At 43.2% G+C, this 24,899-nt stretch overlaps 1 pseudogene; it reads right to left on the minus strand.

The window, feature by feature from the left end:
* Positions 1-10,781: 10,781 nt before the first annotated feature.
* LOC135574789 (leukotriene B4 receptor 1-like) lies at positions 10,782-11,622 on the minus strand (annotated as a pseudogene).
* Positions 11,623-24,899: the final 13,277 nt, after the last annotated feature.

Below are 24,899 nucleotides of genomic sequence, written 5' to 3' on the forward strand. Positions count from 1 at the left end.
GTGCTCTCTTGATCGTTGGCCACAACTTGTTCCTTCTTTCTATGTCCTCCGGGCTGAGATGCTCGGCGAAACGCATACCATGGCTCTGAAGGAAGGCGTTCTTCATAGCAGCTTTCCAGACAGCATCCCTGTAGAATCTGGCAGTGAAGAGGATGATGATACCCCTTGGACTTGAATCATTTTGCTGTTGCTTCTTGCCGAGGCGATGCACAACGTCGATGGTATCACCAACTTTGTTCTTCTCTGCAGGCAAAACGTCTTGGCAGATGCGGATAGCCTCTCCTCGCACATCTTCATTCTCCACCTCTGGCAAGCCGCAGTGTCTCAGGTTCCATTTTCGTGTGTATTGTTCCAGATCAGTGAGACGTCTATGGTAGACATTGTTATTATTTTCCACACTTTTTTCAACTTTTGCCACTCTCGTTTTCACATCCTTGATTTCACCACATGCAAACTCCAGTCTTTTTCAAGCCTTCGATAACCATGGTGTTCGCGCCAACCATTTTCTCAATGGCGTCACACCTGGAGTTGATAAGTAAGGAGAGGGTAGCCACGATATCAGAGTTCATGTTGGGTTTTTTGGAGGGTGGAGGTTTGCACAGAGTAATCGGTAAAGAGGGGAATTCGTCATGTTCAACAGCATTCGAAAGCATGATATTATCCATAGGCCAAGCGTAGTTATGGCAGTTGTCTATAAGCACGTTTCTCTCGTTGATTAGCAATAGAACGGCTAACTTCTTTCTTTTTTGTCACGACTTTGCATGGACATGCCGAAATAAATTGTCCAATTATTATTCCAGTCACAGGAAAGGTCTTATATCTTGAACAAATAAAAATAGTAATGACTGTAAACTTTTTTTTCACAATCTTTCTGAAGTTTGGTACGGAGCTCGGTAAAAAAGCGTCTGTTCAAGACGCCATCTTGGCACCTCCTCAATTGACGTTCATAACTAGATCTATCATATCAGTCCAACATAATAATGATAATTTGAATATCATATTTTTAAGTTGCTGGTTGATACTTAGAAATATTAGTTCAAATTTAGCAGCATATTACCTTAGACCTTTATTTGCAAAATCCAATCTTTGTCAACACATATAAATCAATTACTATATTCAAAAATGTAAGTAAAACCAGAAACCTATTATTTTAAGTAAAAATCATTGATTTTCTTTTGCAATATTTACTAAGCCCGTGAGTAATTTTTTACATTGTAGACACTTCCCACCTCCAGAGTAGATCATTTCATTAAGGACTTAAATCTATGTGAACCTTAGAGGACTCAGAACCCGTCTAAAAGGGAGTATTCTTGTATGAACTAGTTTTTAGTTTCTTGTAAAGCGGCAGGTCCAGATGGGCCACCAATAGATATTATAAGATATTTAAGGACAAACCTCTAGGTCAACTTCTGGATATGTATGCTGAATCCTTTCAGGAAGGTTGTTTCCCCCCCTCTCTAAGGAGTGCTTTAATCACTCTTATTCTGAAGTCTGATGAATCCACAACTAAATGTGGAAGTTACAGACCAATTTCTCTTCTGAACTCCGACTCAAAAATGATTGCTTAAGCTTTAGCCAGGAGATTGGATAGAGTGCTCCCATGTTTAACACAAAGACCAAAATGGCTTCGTGAAAAAACGTCATGGTTTTTTGGTTTGAATTGCTTATGGAAACAGGAGACAAAGGGCTGTGAGACATAGGTTTGACTCTGGACACGAAAGGTGGGATGTATACGTAGGGTACAGGGCAACAGAAGACGAACAGCAGAGCGGCTAATAATCTTGGAGATGGGAAATGGGCCAACAAACCGGGGGGAGAGTTTGCGGGATTCCACCCGGAAGGGCAGATCCCGGGTGGATAGCAATACCTTCTGCCTGAGACGATACCAGGGAGCCGGGGTCCGATGGCTTGTCGTCGATACCTGGGGGGGGGGTCTTTAGGAGGGCTGACCGGGCTCTCCTCCAGGTACGATGACAGCTGCGGACAAACATCTGGACAGAAGGTACGCTGACCTCTTCCTCCTGCTCAGGAAAGAGTGGGGGCTGATACCCCAGGGAACACTCAAATGGAGATAGGCCCATGGCAGAGCAAGGAAGCCAGCAGCTGCTGGCTACAGGAGGTGGGGTTTGGCAGAGAACAGGCAGCGCAGAGTAGTCTCAAGATCCTGGTTCGCTCACTCCAACTGGCCATTGGACTGGGGGTGGAACCCAGAGGACAGGCTGGACGATGACCCAATGAGTGACCACTGACCAAGTTGAAGGTGGTCTTACACTTGTCCCCTTCCCGTATCAGCACCAGTTGGTAGGCGTTCCATAGATCCAACTTGGAAAACACAATGGGTCCCTTGAGCTACTCGTAGGCCGAGGAGATGAGTGGTAGCGGGTAGCGGGTAGAACTGAACTGATGCTACAGGCGAAACCAAGATGAAATTTCAAACAGGAAATGCCCCAGATTTTGAAGGCGCTGTGTTCCAATGTCTCCTTATATGGCTGTGAATGCGCCAGGAATGAGCCTACACTTTCTGTCGTTTCCCCAAGGTGTCTGCAGCATTGTGACGTATTTGTAGGCATATCATTGGAAGATTGACAGGTTAACAGGTTAACATTCATGAAAATCGCAAATGAAATGAAATAAATCTATTTGCTCTCAAGCTTAGCCTTTTGTTAACAACACTGTCATCTCAGATTTTCAAAAATATGCTTCTCAACCATTGCAAAACAAGCATTTGTGTAACACTATTGATAGCCTAGCATAGTATTATGCCTGACATGCCTGACATTCAGCAAGCAACATTTTCACAAAAACCAGAAAAACATTCAAATAAAATCATTTACCTTTGAAGAACTTTGAAGAACTTCAGATGTTTTCAATGAGGAGACTCTCAGTTAGAAATGTTCAGTTTTTACAAAAATATTATTTGTGTTGACAAATCGCTCCGTTTTCTCCATCACGTTTGGGTAAGAAAAAAAACGAAAAAGTCATTAAAACGCGAACTTTTTTCCAAATTAACTCCATAATATCGACAGAAACATGGCAAACCGATGTTTAGAATCAATCCTCAAGGTGTTTTTCACATATCTATAGACGATAAATCCATCGTGGCAGTTGACTTTCTCTTCTGAAGAAATGGAACGCACATGGACCTAGAGATTACGCAATAATTTCGACACAGGACACCGGGCGGACCCCTGGTAAATGTAGTCTCTTATGGTCAATCTTCCAATGATATGCCTACAAATACGTCACAATGCTGCAGACATCTTGGACGAACGGCAGAGAGCTCAAGTTCATTCATGGCACATTCACAGCCATATAAGGAGACGATGGGAAACAGAGCCTCAAAAATTCTGCTCATTTCCTGTTTGAGGTTTCATCTTGGTTTCACCTGTAGCATGAGTTCTGTGGCTCTCACAGATAATATCTTTGCAGTTTTGAAAACGTCAGAGTGTTTTCTTTCCAAAGCTGCCAATTATATGCATAGTCGAGCATCTTTTCGTGACAAAATATTGTGCTTAAAACGGGCACGTTTTTTTATCCAATAATGACATAGCGCCCCCATAGGTTGAAGAGGTTAACGTTGCGTTATGGTAATGAGCTTGAGGCTATGATTACGCTCCCGGATACGGGATTGCTCAACGCAAGAAGTTAAGACCCCGGTAATGCACAGGTGGGAGAAGAAGAAGGACGGATGAATCTTGCAGCAAGGGAGTCCCCAATGTAGGTCTCCATTGCCTTGGTCTCTGGTCCCGACAGAGAGTACAGTCATCCACAGGGCAGAGTCATGCTAGGGATAAGGTCAATCCCGTAGTCATAAGTTCAGTGCAGCAGGAGCGAAGTGGCCTGGGTCTTGCGGAACACCTCCCGGAGGTCCTGGTACTCCGTGGGAATGGCGGAGAGGTCCGAGGCACCTTCCGAACCCCCAGGAAGACTTACCGGGGCAGGTTGTGCTGACTTCAGGCAATGGGCATGGCAGAACGGGCTCCAGCCCATGATGGCACCAGTAGACCAGTTAATGAGGGGATTGTGTCGCTGGAGCCAGGAGAATCCCAATACCAGGGACTCTGAGGGGACTTGATGAGCAGGAACTGGATAGCCTCGCTGTGGTTCCCTGACACACGTAGGTTGATGGGAGGGTTGTTGTAGGTGACTCTGCCTATAGAGCACCTGTCCAGCGCTCTAACATCCATGGGAATGGAGAGGGGCTGAGTGGGGATGTTCAGCTCAGACACCAGGGTAGCATCCAAAAAACTCTTGGCGGCCCAAGAGTCAATCAGAACTCGGAGAGATTTGGACTGGGCTCCCCACAACACAATGGCATGAAAAGGTGTGCGAACAAAATAAGCAGGAACATTCTCTATTTGGCCCACCAAAGTATTCACTCCTACCGGTGAGCCTGTTTTATTTTTTTTAAACAAGAGGACACAAAATGACCAAGAGTCCCGCGATACAGACAACTCTTCATGTCGATCCTGTATTGCCGTTCCACTGGTGTAAGACCAGCTCTGCCTAATGGCATAGGCTCAGGAAGCGGTGACTCAGCCGTCTTCGGCAGCCCTTGGGGCAGGTCGGGAAGCCTCGGGTTCTCTCGGAAATGAGAATGTCGGGAGCTTCCGGGATGACTCGGAGGCAAGGTGAGATCCCTGGGCGTGTGAGCGAAATCCAATTTCCTCTCCCCCCGCCGTTCCCGTAATCGCCCATCGATACGGATGGTCAAAGCGATGAGGGAATCGATCTCTGTAGGCAACTTCTGGGCTGCAAGATCGCCCTTGACCTCCTCCGAGACTTCGTGCAGGAACATATCGAACAGTGCCTCTTGATTCCAAGTACTCTCTGCTGCCAAAGTGCGCAAATCAACCGCATAATCAGCTACACTACCAGAGTCCTGCTGAAGCTGGATTAGCTTCAGGTCGGCCTCTCGCCTGGAGAACAGGGCATCAAAAACCTTCCTCATTTCTCCCAGCATATGGCTGGCTGTTGTTCCCACACGGCAGTAGCCCAAGTGAGAGCCCTCCCGGACATCAGCGTGATGAGGTAGGCTATTTTGGAGCGATCTGAGGGGAAGGTCACACGCATCAGCGATTCATTGGACTCACCTGGACTCTATCCCCTGTATTATCACCTCCCCTTTATCTGTCTGTTCACCAGCTCTGTTCTCTTCAACATTAATTGTCGTTTGTCGTTGTGTTACCCTGTTCTGACTCTTTTCCATGTCTGTGCAATATTAAATGTTCACTCTCCGTACCTGCTTCTCATCTCCAGCGTCAGTTCTTACACCCTCTCCAATTGAATTAATAACTTTGATCAGTTTTCTGCGTTTAAAGTTAATAAAACCAAATATTCTATCCTTTCCCTAAACAAATAAGAGAGACTGAATCCAGTTGTACAGCATCCATTTGAATACAGAACAAGATTTCACAAATCATGTGAATTTAATACCATCAGAAATTAGCTCCTTATTATGATTATGAACCCATGGTAACGAGTGTAACAGAATCCACCAATAGATGGACATCATTGCCTATATCTATTATTGGTAGAATAAATATCATTAAGATTAATATTCCGCCTAAATGTCTTTATCTATTTCAATCAATTCCTTATGCTCCACCACATTTATTTTCCCCAAAGATCAGAAAGATACTCTCAAATGTTATCTGGAGCAACAGAAAACCAAGGCTTAGACTTTCTCGTCTTTATTTGCCCTATGACAGAGGGGATTGCAACTTCCAAATCTACAGTGGTATTACTGGGCTGCACAATTTAGGGCTCCAATAAACCATACTTACTCTGGCTGCAGACTGAAATGCTGTCCACAAAAGGCTTAACGAGGGATGGATATTAGTACTCTGCTCCCTTTAAAAACACCATAACTATATGGCACGAAGTACAGCAATATCTGGGCGATCCCCTGTATTATCCAGTTTTACACCAATTTGAGGGAATGACAATTTCACTCCTGGTAAAAATGACTTGGGATTTAAAGAATGGGCAAGAAAATATATTGTTAAAGTAATGGACTTATGCAATGAAAAAGGGCTCATGTCGTTTGAAGAACTAAAATAATTTTTTTAAATAAATAGTTAAAATTTCCAGTCTAAAAACAATCTGCCTTACAACTTCCTTTGCCCACATTAGAAATGCTCTCTGTTAAAACATGTTATGTCTGCAATCCCGCTAACGGGATTGATATAACAACTACCAGTGAAAATAGAGGGCGCCAAATTCAAACCACAGAAATCTCATAATTACAATTCCTAAAACAGACGTCTCTTAAAACCTTTTGATACTCCCCATCCCGGATCCGGGAGCGAAATCATCGACTGACACTAATTAGCATAACGCAACGGACATAAATATTACTAGAAAATATTCCTATTCATGAAAATCACAAGTGAAATATATTGAGACACAGCTTGGCCTTTTGTTAATCACCCTGTCACCTCAGATTTTCAAAATATGCTTTACAGCCAAAGCAAGACAATCATTTGTGTAAGTGTATCGATAGCCTAGCATAGCATTATGTCCAGCTAGCAGCAGGTAACTTGGTCACGGAAATCAGAAAAGCAATCAAATTAAAATGTTTACCTTGATTAGCTTCGGATGTTTTCACTCACGAGACTCCCAGTTAGATAGCCAATGTTCCTTTTTTTTTTTAATATTATTTTTGTATGCGAAATAGCTCCATTTGTTCTTCACGTTTGGCTGAGAAATCGACCGGAAATTGCAGTCACGAAAACGCAGAAAAATATTCCAAATTAGCTCCATAATATCGACAGAAACATGGCAAACGTTGTTTATAATCAATCCTCAAGGTGTTTTTCAAATATCTATTCAATAATATATCTACCGGGACAATTGGTTTTTCAGTAAGACCGATTGGAAAAATGGCTACCTCTGTATTTTACCGAGAATCACTCAGAGCCATCAGGTGACCACTTACACAATGTAGCCCCTTACGGGTATTCTTCAACATAAATGCGTAAAAAAAATGCGTAATCTGGTTGAAAGCCCATTCACTGCTCAATAGGGACGCATTGGAACGCAGAGCTTTCAAAACATGAGACACTTCCGGATTGGATTTTTCTCAGGCTCTTGCCTGCAATATCAGTTCTGTTATACTCACAGACAATATTTTTACAGTTTTGGAAACTTTAGAGTGGTTTCTATCCTAAGCTGTCAATTATATGCATATTCTAGCACCTTGTCCTGACAAAATATCCTGTTTACTTTGGGTACGTTATTTTTCCAAAAATGAAAATACTGCCCCCTAGTCACAACTCCATTTTAAAGCTTTTCTCTTGTTAATCCCACCAAAGTGTCCGGTTTCAAATATGCTTTTCAGCAAAAGCACTACAAACGATTATGTTAGGTCTCCACCAAACCACAGCCATTGTCCAGCGAAATATAGCATTCATAAAAAGCAGAAATAAAGATAAAATTAACCACTAACCTTGAATTATCTTCATCAGATGACACTCATAGGACTTCATGTTACACAATACATGCATGTTTTGTTTGATAAAGTTCATATTTATATACAAAATTCTGAGTTTACATTGGCGTATTAGATTCACTAGTTCCAAAAACATAATGTGGCTATGCAAAATCACTTGGTTTCAACAGAAATACTCATCATAAATGTAGATGATAATACAAGTTGTACACATGGAATTATAGATATACCTCTCCTTAATGCAACCGCTGTATCAGATTTCAAAAACAGTTTACGGAAAAAGCAACCCATGCAATAATCTTAGACGGAGCTCAGAACAGTAGCCAAATTAGCCGCCATGTATTAGTCAACAGAAACCAGAAAATACATGATAAATGTTTCCTTACCTTTGATGAACTTCATCAGAATGCAGTCCTAGGAATCCCAGGTCCACAATAAATGCTTGATTTGTTCGGAAATGTCCGTTATTTATGTCCAATTAGCTACTTTGGTTAGCGCATTTGGTAAACAATTCCAAAGTCACAAAGCGCGTCCACTATAACGTGACGAAATGTCCAAATGTTCCGTAACAGTCAGTAGAAACATGTCAAACGATGTACTGAATCAATTCTTTAGAATGTTTACGTATATCTAGAATGACTTCAGATGACCAGTGGAACGCAAGTCCTTCCCCTGTGAACGCGCATGGTGAATGCATGGTCAACTCGTGACAATGGTGACTATTTCCTGTCTCATTCGACCCCCCTTCACATTAGAGTCATCAGACAAAGTTCTATGGATTGTTGACATCTAGTGGAAGGCGTAGGAAGTGAAAACTCATCCATATCTCGCTGTAATTTCAATGAGAGCTTGGTTGAAAATCTGCCACCCCCAGAAAAAAAAACAGGAAGTGGAATTTCTCAGGTTTTTGCCTGCTATATGAGTTCTGTTATACTCAGAGACATAATTCAAACAGTTTTAGAAACTTCAGTGTTTTCTATCCAATACTAATAATAATATGCACATATTACTAGATCTCTGAGATTACCTCTATCTCAATACCACTAATCCCTAAACTTTGCATCCTACATCTTTACCCAGAGAATATCTATTTACGTAGGAGAGAGAAGAAAATGGTTGACCTCTGTCTCTTACAAGCTAGTGCAACTGCTCTCCACTGGAAGTATGTCAGTTCCCCCTCACTTTGTCATTGGTTAAAATAATTAACATCAAACCTGGCCCTTGAAAAATGTACTTATATAATGAAAAGGAAAGCCCCAGAGTTTCATGATGTTTTGGGATCTGTTTGGTGAATTTTTGCAAACCGGTGATATTGAGGAAGCATTGGAATTGTAAATCTGTATATTCTAAATGGTTTAGTTGAACATTGGCTATAGTCGAAGTGTAATCTGCATTATCTGCGACTGCATATTGTACTTGTTGTGCATTTTTATTTTTGGAAATGTGAGGAAATGTGATTTTCTGTCATTTTTCTGTGAATATTTGGTTGTAATGTTTGTCTCTTTTGTCTCTTTGAGGTGTATGTGTGAAAATATTTTTGTAATTGTTGATCAAATAAAATAAAATAAAATTCTGTCACATGCACCAAATACAGCAGGTGTAGACCTTACAGTGAAGTGCTTACTTACAAGCCCTTAACCAACAATGCAGTTTTAAGAAAATATCTACAAAAAAGTAAGAAATACAATTGAGAAATAATTAAAGAGCAGCAGTAAAATAACAATAGTGATGCTATATACAGCGGGTACCGGTCGGAGGCAGCTTATGGTAGAGAAATTAACATTTAATTCTCTGGCAACAGCTCTGGTGGACATTCATGCAACCAGCATGCCAATTGTACGCACCCTCACAACTTGAGACATCTGTGGTATTGTGTTGTGTGACAGAACTGGACATTTTAGAGTGGCCGTTTGTCCCCTGCACAAGGTTCACCTGTGTAATGACCATGCTGTTTATCAGTTTCTTGATATGCCACACTTGTATGGATGGATTATCTTATCTTTTTAGTGTATGGAACATTTCTGGATCATTTATTTTCACTCATGAAACATGGGACTTTACATGTTGAGTTTATATTTTTGTTCGGTTTACATGGCTTTCTGTCATTGATCCTAATATTCTGAAACATTCTCTGGATATATTCTAGTGAGTCTGTTCTAGTGAGTCTGTCGAGAAGAAAATTCTATTTAAAAGGTACACCAAATTTAAAGGGATGACTTTTAGATAAATGTGTTGAAACCCCTATTGAATTAAAACACCACAAGAAAATCTGTTGGCCAACAAGTGGGAGGGTTAGCATTTAAATATGCATAAATACATTTATACAACGTGCCCAAGGGAACCATGAAGCAAAGCCTGTTATGCACCTGCATAAGGTAAGTCTGAATACCTACTGAGAAGTAGGAAAGGAGGAAAGGCATGTGTACGTGTCCCCTCACATTCAGAAATTGCGTTTGTGTCCCCCAGTTTTATCATTGGAATGTGACACAAAACGAGGCAACGGAATGCCTTAGGACCATGCGGATGCCTCCGAGCGATCGGGTAGGCTGTTTGCAGTGTTTATCCAACTTGATAAAAAACATTTATAATTAAAAAAATCTCCCCCCACTTCTAAAACCAAAGTTGCACCCTGCATCCATGCACATATTACATACGTATTATTACAATCCTTTAATCTGGGAAGCTTGAAGTATTCCTAAGAGAGAGAGTAAGAAAGTACTCTAATATTGCAGTGCATATTCCACCCGCAGCTAGAAAGTGCTCCTAACCCAAGTTATCAAAGGAACTTGCGATAAGAGTCGTTGGGGGAAATAACTGCAGTTTGCCCGAGTAACAGAATCAAGATCTGTCTAAATTGAGATCTGTCTAAATATCATCATGTGAGGTCACCATCATTACAGCAAGTGCCAAGGAGGCCAAAAGTTCACTTGCCTGCCCCAGTCTGAGAATCATACTCTAATCAGTACAGTCTTCCAAAAAAGGGTTTCAAAAGGGTTCTTCAGCTCTCCCCATAGGATAACCCTTTTTGGTTCCATGTAGAACCCCCTCTGAAAAGGATTCTACCTGGAACCAGAAAGGGTTTTTCAAATGGTAATGAGAGCAACATTACTTTATTTAAACAAAATGTTAAGCTTTACAAAAACATGAATGCATACAGGTCCTTTGTTGTTGTGGTTATTTTAAGTTAAGACAGTTGTGCTCATTTCAATAAGGTCATATTTATCTTAATCAAGGGGTATATTTCAATAGTTGAAATTACCAATGAGTGGTTTGAAATCGTACAGATTGTGACTACTCGTGGTCACTAGTTGACTGTCACTGCTCTATGTTAGGGTGTTTCTGAAGACAAAGGCATATTGGGATGGATCCTGTTGATGAAGACCAGAGATCCAACAATCCTCCAATTGTCCTCACAAAACCCCCTCAGAGCCTTATTCTTCAGTAAGTTGGCCACCATTCCCAGCACATTCATAACATGAGGACTCCATAGAACGATGAAGGTTCAAATGACGAGGTTTACTAATCTGGTCATCCTGGGGCTCCTGAAGAAAGCTGTTTGGTACACCCTTTTGGTGGAGTCAGATACAGGCTGTGGCCATGAAGAAATGAACTACAAATAACAGGAGAGTCTGCAGGAGCAACACAGCCACCTGCTCATCGTCTGATGCAAAAGCATACCAGCACCGGACCCATCCATTCTCATCCTGCGTCACATCCCGCACCAACAGATAGACACGACCCCGGCTACCCTCAACAGGACATATAGCAGCCCCCTCTCCTTTGGCACTCCCATTCTGGCCAAGCTGTGGGACTGCACTACCTAGAGGTAGCACTGGAATGCTCAATAGTGTGACAGTCAGCAGGCTAGTGTAGGCACTGCAGTAGAAAAAGTAGGTGATGAGCTCACAGAGGACTAGACCCAGGCTCCAGGTAAAGACTAGGTTGTAGATTACCAAAGGTAGGGTGAAGAGGCAAAGCAGGTCACATGAAGCCAAGTTCAACATCAGCATCTGGCTCGAACTGGATAGATCTTGGTTTTGGCGAAGGTTGACAATCACTGCAATGTTCCCTGGAACAACTATTAGGAAGCAGAGCCAAAACCACGCCAGGCTCTCCACCCCTATTTGTCTTTGAAGTATGTAGGAGTCAGTGTTTTTAAATTGACCCATTGGTTCTGCTTGTGCAAATATGCAAATGGTCAATGCTAGTATTTTCAGAGAAAGACACAATGTAATAATTCTTCCCCTTTTACCGTGCATCTTAAAATGATTTTATACGAAATAATTGAGAAAAACAATCCATTTAAATGTCACGTTCTGACCTTAATTTCCTTTGTTTTGTATTTATTTAGTATGGTCAGGGCGTGAGTTGGGTGGGTTGTCTATGTTTGTTTTTCTAGGTTTTGGGAATTTCTATGTTTCGGCCTAGTATGGTTCTCAATCAGAGGCAGGTGTCATTAGTTGTCTCTGATTGAGAATCATACTTAGGTAGCCTGGGTTTCACTGTGTGTTTGTGGGTGATTGTTTCCGTGTCTGTGTTTGTTCGCCACACGGTACTGTTTCGGTTTTGGTCACGTTTATTGTTTTGTATTCATTGAGTGTTCAGTTCATGTTTTTAAATAAACAACCATGGACACTTACCACGCCGCATCTTGGTCCGATCCTTGCTACACCTCCTCTTCAGACGAAGAGGAGGAAAACCTTTACATTAAAAGATGATTTAGGAAAGAAACTCCAAACATGCGCAACGGGGGATCGACAGATACTGTATGTCATGCTTTTTCACAGTTATAACCAAATGCTACCTGTGGGTAGGAGGAGGGCAATGATGACAAACAATACAGAGGCTCTGAACACAATGGGATGGATATAAACCAGCATGTACTGATATATTTATTATAGGAACTGAAGGTCTGTTTTCTGGGTTTTGGAGTGGAGACACATCGAGCATGGTTAGACACTTCAGACTCTTTAAACATCTGTTTCTGAATGACAAACCCCCTTCAGAACTCTTAACAGATGACAAAACTTCACTCAATAGAGTATGGGGCTATTTCTCTCCTCGTTGATTGCCCTCTTCCATACCCATTGGACTGGGTGGTCGACCGGCAGAGTTCATCCACTGCCTCCTTGACCTCTGCCTGCTTTCTTGTTTGTTTCCTTCCAACTTGTTAAGTGTAATATACTTGGCTGCCAGAGAAAAGCTTGATCGTCCTTTCCTGTTGGGTGGAAATGTCTTCTCCATATGAGGGTTAACACATGTACACATAAACATAATTGCATTTGAATGAATCATACAGTAGTTGTTGAAAGTCTTCCAATCCTAGTATCCTGGTAGCTGGAATGAGTTCAACGTTAGATTCATATTCAGTCTGTGGTCCCATAATGGCTTGTTCTATTTTCCCACCTGCAGTGGCAGTATTTCTCACAGCGATGTCTAACCCCTAATTGTTCCTCCAGCTAATACACGACCACCACATCTCATTCACCTGTTGGTTTTATCTATGGGAGCCATTCTGTTGTGGTATAACTTTATCACAATTAAACAGAACACGTATTTTATCTCATTTTGCTGCAATAAATAAAATATCCCTAAAACAGACTGGAGATTACCATTTTGCTCCAACTTCTCCCAAAGGTTCCTCAATCCAATCTGTGTTAACCTAAAATTATCTTACGTTATTCATGCTTGGATGTACTTATACTTACTTAACTAAACAGATGGACATCTCAAATAAGCCATGATCTAAATGCTGTTGTGTGAGGAAAGCAAGAGATGGTTTGTTTCTATGAGTGAACGTAATTTAACAAACCATGGTAAAATAGCAATATAAATGATATTATATGCCATTTAGCAGCCACTTTTATCCAAAGAGACTTACAGTCATGCGTACATACATGTTTATCTTGGGAGGCCCCTGTACTTTATGATATTGATGTATAGAGTTCCCTAGAGGTTTGGATACACCCTCGCATCCTCAAAATGTACTACCGTATTTCTCAATGTCCAACAAAAATCCAATGGCAATAATACTGTGCTGCATTCCCTGAGCAGCAAATCCTTGGAAGACATAACATCCTCGGATAATGAATGTGTGTGTGAGAGGTACTGTAGCCTATACCAGGCAGGAGATAAGAGTTTAGATATGATTTATGTGTCAGGGGGCTACAGGGAATATGCGTCCCCTGGAGGCTACATGCATGCACACACGCAGTATACACGGAGTGTACAAAACATTAAGAACACCATCCTAATTTTAAGTTGCACATCCCCACCCCGCCCCATCCCTTTTGCCCTCAGAACAAGCTCAATTTATCGGGGCATGGATTACAAAGTGTCGAAAGCATTCCACAGTATATTCTTTATACACGCGGGAAACTGTTGAGCGTGGAAAAATCCAGCAGCGATTCAGTTCTTGACACCTAGCACCTACAAAAAAATATATTAAAAAAATACAAAGCCACTTAAATCTTTTGTCTTGCTCATTTACCCTCTGAATGGCACACATAAACCATCCATGTCTCAATTGTCTCAAGGCTTAAAAATACTTCTTTAACCTGTCTCCTACACTGATTGAAGTGGATTTAACAAGTGACATCAATAAGGGATCATAGCTTTCCCCTGAATTCACCTGGTCAGTCCATGTCATGGAAAGAGCAGGTGTTCTTAATGTTTTGTACACTCAGTGTATACAGTATCTACAAGTCAACCCATAGCATAGCTCCCAGTAGCCACATATCCATTAGGCATTGGTAGCCAAATGCAGACAGATCAAACATAATTTTAAAAAATGAATATCTGGGTATCATAGCTGAGCTGTAGGGGGGGTTGCATGGGTTGTTGCAATACAGCTTCAATGTAAATGAAAGGTTTGCTATGCTTAGTGGAGATGAATGCATGAACAAAGGGAGGTGTGTTGTACAGTGCATGACCCTCTGGAGATTTTTCAGCGCGCTGTGTTTTAGGGACCACTTCACTTTAGACATCTGACTGGTGACATTCTTCACATGATTCTACATGTAAAATCGATGCACCCTCGCAAATTACATTCAGAGGTGCTAAGTACTCCCGGCCAGCAAAGACTATTGGTGTGTCTGAGCTCTTAAGGTTTGGGATAGGGTTAACCTTGACGGTTAAGTTGAGGTATTCATATCGAGTGGTTAAGGTAAGGGTTAATGTTTGGAATAGGGTTAATCTTGGCGGTTAAGTTGAGGTATTCATATCGAGTGGTTAAGGTAAGGGTTAATGTTTGGGATAGGGTTAATCTTGGCGGTTAAGTTGAGGTATTCATATCGAGTGGTTAAGGTAAGGGTTAAGGCTTGGGATAGGGTTAAAAGAGAAAAACTCAAAATTACAAAACAAGTGCCTAGCACTGGGATTAAACCCACGATCCTTAGAATTGAAGCTCACGGTTTAAGCCCATCCTCGACCCAATTGCGAGTCTACTAGATAGTATTAGTTGCTCGCGTTGCCCCTAGTGGATGGTAGGAAATTGCCACAGAAAATAAGTTACTCCTCAGGTCATAATTTCACCATTTCAAATATGCCTAAATACGCAGTGATGTACTAAAGTTTGACCTGTCATTTCTACAAACTTTCACACACACGCCATGTGGTGCAGTATGTCTTTTGACATGTGCTCAGATCAGCTCCAAAGGGACTCCCATTCATTAGTACAGACACAGTCATTACTCTACACAGACAGTGACAACATACAGAGATTACCCTCATCCGGTATTGCATATCATAAGCCCACAATCTGCCTATATAAGGGGATTTCGTAATGTCTATACATCACAGGTTAACCTTCACTCTACATATTATTGGCTAACCTGTCTATGCATTACCACATTGAAATCATTATGTGGTCTGTACAGTATATCATGTGTGTATAGCTAGTAGGCCATAAACTTCTCTGTGGCACTGCAAATTGACAAAGGAGGATTCTAACAGTGAGGGAGGAGGACAATGACAGGGACCCTCTCCTTAGAGAGCTATTCACCCAGCCCAACCTGGATTAGTCCCCAACACAGATATCTTGATGCATAACACGTCCATCAAGACCTGTGGGACTAGTTCACAATGTACACTGTAAAAACGTCGTCATCCTCAGCCCAATGTTTGTCTCCTGGGCCATGCTGTTGGGATGGGGAGCAGAGGGAGGGTCAAACACACACGTGCACAAATACACACATGCCGTGGCCCTGATCTGATTTCTCCCTGGGTTAGTTTAGAGGGAAGAACACATTGATCTATGAATCTCATTAGGTGTCTTACTGTTGGATCCTACAGGCAGTCATTGATGGACTGCTCCTTCACAGCACCTCTGCCAAACATGATGTCAATAGAATGCTTGGAGGTGATCAACGTTAAAGATCCTAGTGATGGCTGGATGTGACACTACTTATATCAGTTAAAATGCAGTACAGGATCAATGGTCATAATAAGCGATAGGAGAGAATACAACAATATTCATGTGTTACTGTAGTATAGTTGCCCATGAGACAATGGCACCATATAGCCAAGCTGTTTGTTAGTTTATGACATGACATTAATGTGGCTAATGTATGCGAGAGTATTTTTGTATATGTTTTATTCATTTCAGCTGCTTTGCATTTTCCAATGTTTGTGTTTATGTGTGTTAATTATACACATGACAGAGATAAAGAATGTGACACCCATGACTGTCTGTGTGTGGTGAGTGAATGAGTGCATTCATGACTGTGTGCTCACAACACGTGTCTGTTAAGAAAAACATGTTTTCACCTCACATGTGAAAATCAAAATGGCAGTTTCACATGTTAGAAAATTCCACATGTAAAAATCTCACATTCACAAAAGGAATTGCATTCTCACATGTAAAAAAATGAATTACATGTAAAAATCACATTTTCAGTTTCATATGAAAGAAAACATATGGAATTGCAAGTTCCCAAGTGAAAAACAATCATGTGAAAATCAAATTTGCAGCTTCAAATGTGAGAAAAATTTACATGTGAAAATCTAACTTTCACATATACAGTATATACTGTAATTGCAAGTTCACATGTTGTGGTGAAATAGTGTTATTCTCCTCACATGTGAAAAGGTGGTGTTAACATGTTGCAATAACATTGTTTCAACATATGTAACTGCAAATTCTGTAATGCCATTAAGTAAAAAGGTAACTTAGCCTACCTGAGTAAACTAATTCAGGTGTTAAAAATAACTACATTATTTCTTATTTCTGAGCCATCCATTCGGAGTGTTATTGTATCAGGCGCATGCCTCTTCTTCCTACGTTGGTCAGTGACCTTTGGAACTAGCCCAGAGAAAATACCAGTTAGCGGTCTGCATCTCCTTATTTATCCCTTTTAACATGTAAAAATTAGCACTGTCAGATGTAATCAGTATATTTAAAAAAATGTTTGTGCCTATTTTTTTCAGCATTCAAATTACACTGAAAACATCCAAAATACATAATCTATACAGCTAACAACAAAAATGCGATGTTTATCATGAGGTAGTCACCTGGAATGCATTTCAATTAACAGGTGTGCCTTGTTAAAAGTTTGTTTGTGGAATTTAATTCCTTCTTAATACTTTTGAGCCAATCAGTTGTGTTGTGGCTAGGTAGGGGTGGTATACAGAATATAGCCTTGTTTGGTAAAAAAAAACAAGTACATGTTATGGTACCAGCTCAAATAAGCTTTAAGATAACATTTCATGAACTTTGACAGTTTCTTCAAGTGCCAATCGCAAAAACCATCAAGCGCTATGATGAAACTGTCTCTCATGAGGACTGCCACAGGAAAGGAAGACCCAGAGTTACCTCTGCTACAGAGGATTAGTTCATTAGAGTTACCAGCCTCAGAAATTGCAGCCCAAATAAATGCTTCACAGAGTTCAAGTAACAGACACATCTCAACATCAACTGTTCAGAGGAGACTGCGTGAATCAGGTCTTCATGGTCAAATTGCTCCAAAGAAACCACTACTAAAGGACAATTATAATAAGAGATTTGCTTGGGCCAAGAAACACGAGCAATGGACATTACACCAGTGGAAGTCTGTCCTTTGGTCTGATGAGCCCAAATGTGAGATTTCTGGTTCAAACTGCCGTGTCTTTGTGAGATGCAGAGTAGGTGAACAGATGATCTCCGCGTGTGTGGTTCCTGTGTGAATAATGGAGGAGGAGGTGTGATGGTGTGGGGGTGCTATGAAATAAGACACTGTCTGTGATGTATTTAGAATTCAAGGCACACTTAACCAGCATGGCTACCACAGCATTCTTCAGCGATGCGCCATCCTATCATTTGTTTTTTTAACAGGACAATGACCCAACACACCTCCATGCTGTGTAAGGGCTATTTGACAAAGAAGGAGAGTGATTTAGTGTTGCATCAGATGACATGGCCTTCAATCATCCGATCTCAACCCAATTGAGATGGATTGGGATGAGTTGGACCGCAGAGTGATTAGAACTCCTTCAAGACAGTTGGAAAAGAATTCCACATGAAGCTGGTTGAGAGAATGCCAAGAGTGTGCAAAGCTGTCATCAAAGCAAAGGGTGGCTACTTTGAAGAATATAAAATATATTTTGTTAATCACTTTTTTGGTTACAACATGATTCCATGTGTTATTTCATAGTTGATGTATTCACTATTATTCTAGAATATAGTAAAAATAAAGAAAAACTCTTGAATGAGTAGGTGTGTTCAAAATTTTGACTGGTACTGTATATATATACACTGCTCAAAAAAATAAAGGGAACACTAAAATAACACCTCCTAGATCTGAATGAATGAAATATTCTTATTAAATACTTTTTTCTTTACATAGTTGAATGTGCTGACAACAAAATCACACAAAAACTATCAATGGAAATCAAATTTATCAACCCATGGAGGTCTGGATTTGGAGTCACACAAAATTAAAGTGGAAAACCACACTACAGGCTGATCCAATGTTGATGTAATGTCCTTAAAACAAGTCAAAATGAAGCTCAGTAGTGTGTGTGACCTCCACGTGCCTGTATGACCTCCCTACAACGCCTGGGCATGCTCCTGATGAGGTGGCGGATGGTCTCCTGAGGGATCTCCTCCCAGACCTGGACTAAAGCATCCGCCAACTCCTGGACACTCTGTGGTGCAACGTGGCGTTGGTGGATGGAGCGAGCCATGATGTCACAGATGTGCTCAATTGGATTCAGGTCTGGGGAACGGGCGGGCTAGTCCATAGCATCAATGCCTTCCTCTTGCAGGAACTGCTGACACACTCCAGCCACATGAGGTCTAGCATTGTCTTGCATTAGGAGGAACCCAGGGCCAACCGCACCAGCATATGGTCTCACAAGGGGTCTGAGGATCTCATCTCGGTACCTAATGGCAGTCAGGCTACCTCTGGCGAGCACATGGAGGGCTATGCAGCCCCCCAAAGCAATGCCATCCCACACCATGACTGACCCACCGCCAAACCGGTCATGCTGGAGGATGTTGCAGGCAGCAGAACGTTCTCCACGGCGTCTCCAGACTCTGTCACGTCTGTCACATGTGCTCAGTGTGAACCTGCTTTCATCTGTGAAGAGCACAGGGCGCCAGTTGCGAATTTGCCAATCTTGGTGTTCTCTGGCAAATGCCAAATGTCCTGCACGGTGTTGGGCTGTAAGCACAACCCCCACCTGTGGACGTCGGGCCCTCATACCACCCTCATGGAGTCTGTTTCTGACCGTTTGAGCAGACACATGCACATTTGTGGCCTGCTGGAGGTCATTTTGCAGTGCTCCTCCTGCTCCTCCTTGCACAAAGGTGGAGGTAGCGGTCCTGCTGCTGGGTTGTTGCCCTCCTACGGCCTCCTCCACATCTCCTGATGTACTGGCCTGTCTCCTGGTAGCGCCTCCATGCTCTGGACACTACGCTGACAGACACAGCAAACATTCTTGCCAAAGCTCGCATTGATGTGCCATCCTGGATGAGCTGCACTACCTGAGCCACTTGTGTGGGTTGTAGACTCCGTCTCATGCTACCACTAGAGTGAAAGCACCGGCAGCATTCAAAAGTGACCAAAACATCAGCCAGGAAACATAGGAACTGAGAAGTGGTCTGTGGTCACCACCTGCAGAACCACTCCTTTATTGGGGGTGTCTTGCTAATTGCCTATAATTTCCACCTGTTGTCTATTCCATTTCCACAACAGCATGTGAAATTTGTCAATCAGTGTTGCTTCCTAATTGAACAGTTTGATTTCACAGAAGTGTGATTGACTTGGAGTTACATTGTGTTGTTTAAGTGTTCCCTTTATTTTTTTGAGCAGTGTATATGAAACATTCTATTGGTTGCAAGAATTTTGAAAAATAATTTAAATTTAAAAACATCTAAGTTCTGAATCCATCAATAAACTAGATTTTTAAAAAAAATATTGTTTGACAGCTTTAGGTGACATTAAAATGTGAAAATGCACATGTGAAATTGTAGAGACTTCAAAATTAGTTTTGGCCTACTTGGTCGAATGGTAAAGACGTTGGCTTCTCCCACGGGAGACCGAGTTTTAATCCCGCCAGTTACAAAAGCTCACCAGGAATTTATAATATCACATGTGAAATGTTTGGAAACCACATCTAAGTAGTGAAACTCCACACATGTCCAAAAACAACATCTGACTCATGAACATTTTATGTGCATTTAGAAAAATATATATATATTTTTACATGTGAAATGTAATGTGTTTTTTTTGTAAGGGAGAGTGAGATTCACTCCTGTCCCCCTCCACAGGAGTGTGGCGCGGAGCTGGGATGGCCAGCATTGAACTTGTCTTTGGGGAATCTCAATTATTTACAATCTACCATCCTGTGGACACGATATAAGTTGACAGGAGCAATAGGAAGTTCATGAATAAAACACAGGGGCCTAAAAGCAGAGGGGGGCAGGAGGTAGCGGTGCACTGTAAAACATTTCCTGTAAAATTGACAGTAACTTACTGTCAGGTCTTCTAGGAGTAGTGGGTTTGTAGTCAGGCGCAGAGGGTTAGGAAAATCGTATTTATTCCGGTACAAAACAGTTACGCCAAAAACACTAGCCGCATAAAACTGACCGACCCAAACAGTCCGGCGAAAATAAACTGCACATCCACAAACTAACAGAGGAACAAGCCCGCACAAAAGCAGGTTGGCATAACTGGCTTAAATAGCCCTAACCAAAACCCAAACAAGGAACAGGTGTAACCAATAAGACAAAACTAACAGAAAAGGAAAAGGGGATCAGTGGCAGCTAGTAGACCGGTGACGACGACCGCCGAGCACCTCCCGAACAGGTGGAGGAGGCACCTTTGGTGGGAGTCGTGACACTTACTGTCAGCAATAGGCCAGTAAATTACTGTAATCTATTTTACAAAAATCCATTTTACGGTTCTTAAATGCCCAAACCAACAATGCAGTTCAGGAAATAGAGTTAAGAAAATGTTTTCTGAATAAAGTAAGGTAAAAAAATATATAAAAATTAACATAATAAAATAAAATAAGAGGCTATATACAGGGGGCACTGGTACAGAGTCAAGGGGTACAGGTTAGTTAAGGTCATTTGTACATGTAGGTAGGGGTAAAGTGACTTTGCACAGATAATAAACAGCGAGTAACAGCATTGTAAAAACAAAGGTGGGGGTGGGTAAAGGTAAATAGTCTGGGTGGCCATTTGATGAACTGGTCAGCAGTCCTATGGCTTTGGGGTAGAAGCTGGTACCGCTTGCCGTGCGGTAGCAGAGAGAGCAGTCTATGACTTGGGTGACTGGAATCTTTGAAAAATGTTTGGGCCTTCCTCTGCAACCGCCTAGTATATAGGCCCTGGATGGCAGAAAGCTTGCCCCAGTGATGTACTGGGCCGTACGCACTACCCTCTGTAGCGCATACGCTCAGATGTCGAGCAGTTGCCATACCAGGCGATGATGCAACCGGTAAGGATTCTCTCAATGGTGCAGCTGTATAACTTTTTGAGGATCAGGGTACCCATACAAGGTCTTTTGTGCCCTCTTCACAGCTGTCTTTGTGTTTTTTGGACCATGAAAGCTTGTTGGTGATGCGGACACCAAGGAACTTGAAACTCTTGACCCGCTCCACTAATAGCCCCTTTGATGTTAATGGCGGCCCTTCTTTTCCTGTAGTCCACGATCAGCTCCTGTGTCTTGCTCACATTGAGGGAGAGGTTGTTGTCCTGGCGCCACACTGCCAGGTCTCTGACCACCTCCCTACAGGCTGTTGTTGGGGATCAGGCCTACCACTGTTGTGTCTTCAGCAAACTTAATGATGGTGTTGGAGTCGTGCTTGGGTGAATAGGGAATACAGGAGGGGACTAAGCAAGCACCTCTGAGGGGCCCCAGTTTTGAGGATCAGCATGGCAGATGTGTTGTTGCTTAACCTTAAAACCTGGGGGCGCCCATCAGGAAGTCCAAGATCCAGTTATGGGTTAGTCCCAGGGTCCTTAGCTTAGTGATGAGCTTTGTGGGTGGTGTTGAACGCTGAGCTATAGTCAATGAACAGCATTCTCACATAGGTGTTCCTTTCATCCAGGTGAAAAAGGCAGTGTGGAGTGCAATTGAGATTGCGTCATCTGTGGATCTGTTGGGTCAATATGTGAATTGGAGTGGGTCTAGGGTTTCCGGGATGATGGTGTTGATGTGAGGCATTACTATCCTTTCAAAGCATTCATGGCTACCGGCATGAGTGATACGGGCCGGTATTCATTTTGGCAGGTTGCCTTTGCCTTCTTGGACAAGGGGCTATGGTGGTCTGCTTGAAACATAGGTATTACAGACTCAGTCAGGGAGAGGTTGAAAATGTCAGTGAAGACACTTGCCAGTTGGTCCGCACATGCTCTAGGTACACTTCCTGGTAATCCGTCTGGCCCTGCGGCCTTGTGAATGTTGACTTGTTTAAAGGTTTTGTTCACATCGGCTACGGAGAGCAGAGGGTAGCTTGGGGAGGGGAATGAAGTGGGCAGCTTTGGAAAACCAGTCCACTACCGTATGGCGATGTTGACATCAGATGGGGGAAGACCCGTGATGAAGTCCAGAGATATGTGAGACCAGGAACGGTGAGGGACAGGCAGTGGTTGAAGGAGACCATCTGGAGCATGCCGAGGAGTCTTGTTCTGCACACAAACCGATCAGGCGGCAAGGAACGCGGAGACGTCCAGGACCATGGTTGGCCACCAAAGAATTGCCGCACAAAGGTCAGGGTCCGAAAGGAACCTGTGTGGCAGGCAAGCCTGGAGGAGTGGGCCCACTCCGGGGTTCACTCCGGGGTTCGGCTGTGAACACTGCACCTCATGGACTTGCTTCCCTATTCCCCAGCTGAGTGTGGTCGCCAGGTACAAGGTGGGAAGGATGGTCTCGGGGTCCTAGGGTTTTGCCACATGGCTATACCTGCATGATAGCGCATCCGGCTTGATATACTTGGATCGCGGCCGGTAGGAGAGGGAGAAGTTAAACCGGGTGAAAAGCAGGGCCCGCCTAGCATGCTCGGAATTGAGATGCTTGGCGGTGCGGAGATATTCCAAGTTCTTGTGATCCGTCCACACAATGAACTGATGTTCCGCCCCCTCCAACCAGTGTTTCCACTCCTCCAATGCCATCTTCACAGCGAGAAGATCACAATTTCCCACATTGTAAATCCTCCCTGTGGCATTGAGGCGATGGGAGAAAAAGGTGCAGGGATGTAACTTGAGGTCCAGGGCAGAACGCTGGGACAGGACAGCCCCACTCCAACATCTGAAGCATCGTCCTCCACCTCAAACTGACGGGACGGGTCAGGATGAACCAATATGGGGGCTGTGGTGAAGCAGTGCTTGATGTCCCGGAACGTCTGGTCAGTAGCTGGGGACCATGTGAACGGAACCTTGGGAGAGGTGAGTGCAGACATGGTGGAAGCCAGATTGCTGTAGCCCCAGATAAGGCGGCGATAAAAGTTGGCAAATCACAGGAAACGTTGCACTTGCACTCTGGACGTAGGCTGGGGACAATCCAACGCTGCTCTCACCTTCCCGGGATTGATCTGTACATTCACTGCAACAATGATGTCAGCAAGGAAGGGGATGGTGGAGCAATGGAATTCGCATTTCTCCGCTTTCACAAAACGCTGGAGGACCTGTCGGATGTGGAGCACCTAATCTTGGGCTGAGTGGGAGAAAATTAGGATGGATGTCGTCAAGGTAGCCGAAGATGAACCAGTTCAACATGTCGCGGAGAACGTCATTGCCCAGGGCCTGGAACACTGCTGGGGCGTTGGTGAGGCCAAATGGTATGACCAGATATTCACAGTGACCACTGACCGCACCAGGTGGTAGGGGTTCCGCAGGTCCAACTTGGAGAAAATGGTGGCCCGTTGGAGCGGCTCAAAGGGTAGCGGTTCTTCACCGTGATGTCATTGAGGCCCAGGTAGTCAATGCACGCCAGTGGGGGAGGCAGAAGGACAGATATACCCTGCAGCTAGGGAGTCATCGATGTAGGTCTCCATAGACTTTGTCTCCTGACCCGAAAGATAATACAGTCATCCCTGGGGCAGTGTGGTGCCTGGGAGAAAGTCGATCCTACAGTCATATGGTCGGTGCGGATGAAGTGAAGTGACCCGTGCCTTATTGAAAACCTTCCAGAGGTCCTGATACTCTGTGGGACTGGCAGGGCAACTTCCGAGCCCACCGGAAGACTTCCCGGGGCAGGCTGCACTGACTTCAGACAAGTGGCAGAACGGGCTACAGTCCATGATGGCACCAGCAGTCCTGTCAATAAAGGGATTGTGTCGCTGGAGCCAAGAGAATCCCAATACCACGGGAACCTGAGGAGACTTAGCCTCGTTGTGGTTCCCTGACACTCGTAGGTTGATGGGAGTGGTATTTGTGGGTGACCCGGCCTATAGAGCGCCCATCCAATGCTCTAACGTCCATGGGAATGGAGAGGGGCTGAGTGGGGATGCCCAGCTCGGACGCCAGTGTAGCGTCCATAAAACTCTCATCGGCCCCAGAGTCGATGAGTACCCGGAGAGATGTCAACTGGTTCCCCCACAGCAGGATGGCATGGAAATGGGTGCGAGTAAGGGGAGAGGAAAAGTTATCCGTATGACGCACCAGAGTACTCTCCCCTACTGGTCTTTTAGTGTACAGGAGGACACGAAATGACCAGTAGTCTCGCAATACAGGCAACTCTTCGTGTGAAGCCGGTGTAGACATTTGGCTGGGCACAGCCTAGCTCTGCCTAGTTGCATCGGTTGAGGAAGAGGTGTTTTGGCAGACTTCGGAGACTCTTGAGGGAACTCAAGTAGCCTCGGGTCCTCTCGGCAATGGGGACGTCGGGGACTTCCAGGATACCTCAGAGTCAAGGTGGAATCGATGTAATAAAACTTCAAACTTACAATTGAAACTTGAAATTGACATAACGTATGTCTGAAAGACAAATGCTTTTTCTCTTTTTCTGTATGAATGAATCAA

This window comes from Oncorhynchus nerka, linkage group LG13 (genome assembly GCF_034236695.1).
Source record: "Oncorhynchus nerka isolate Pitt River linkage group LG13, Oner_Uvic_2.0, whole genome shotgun sequence".
Lineage (NCBI taxonomy): Eukaryota > Metazoa > Chordata > Actinopteri > Salmoniformes > Salmonidae > Oncorhynchus > Oncorhynchus nerka.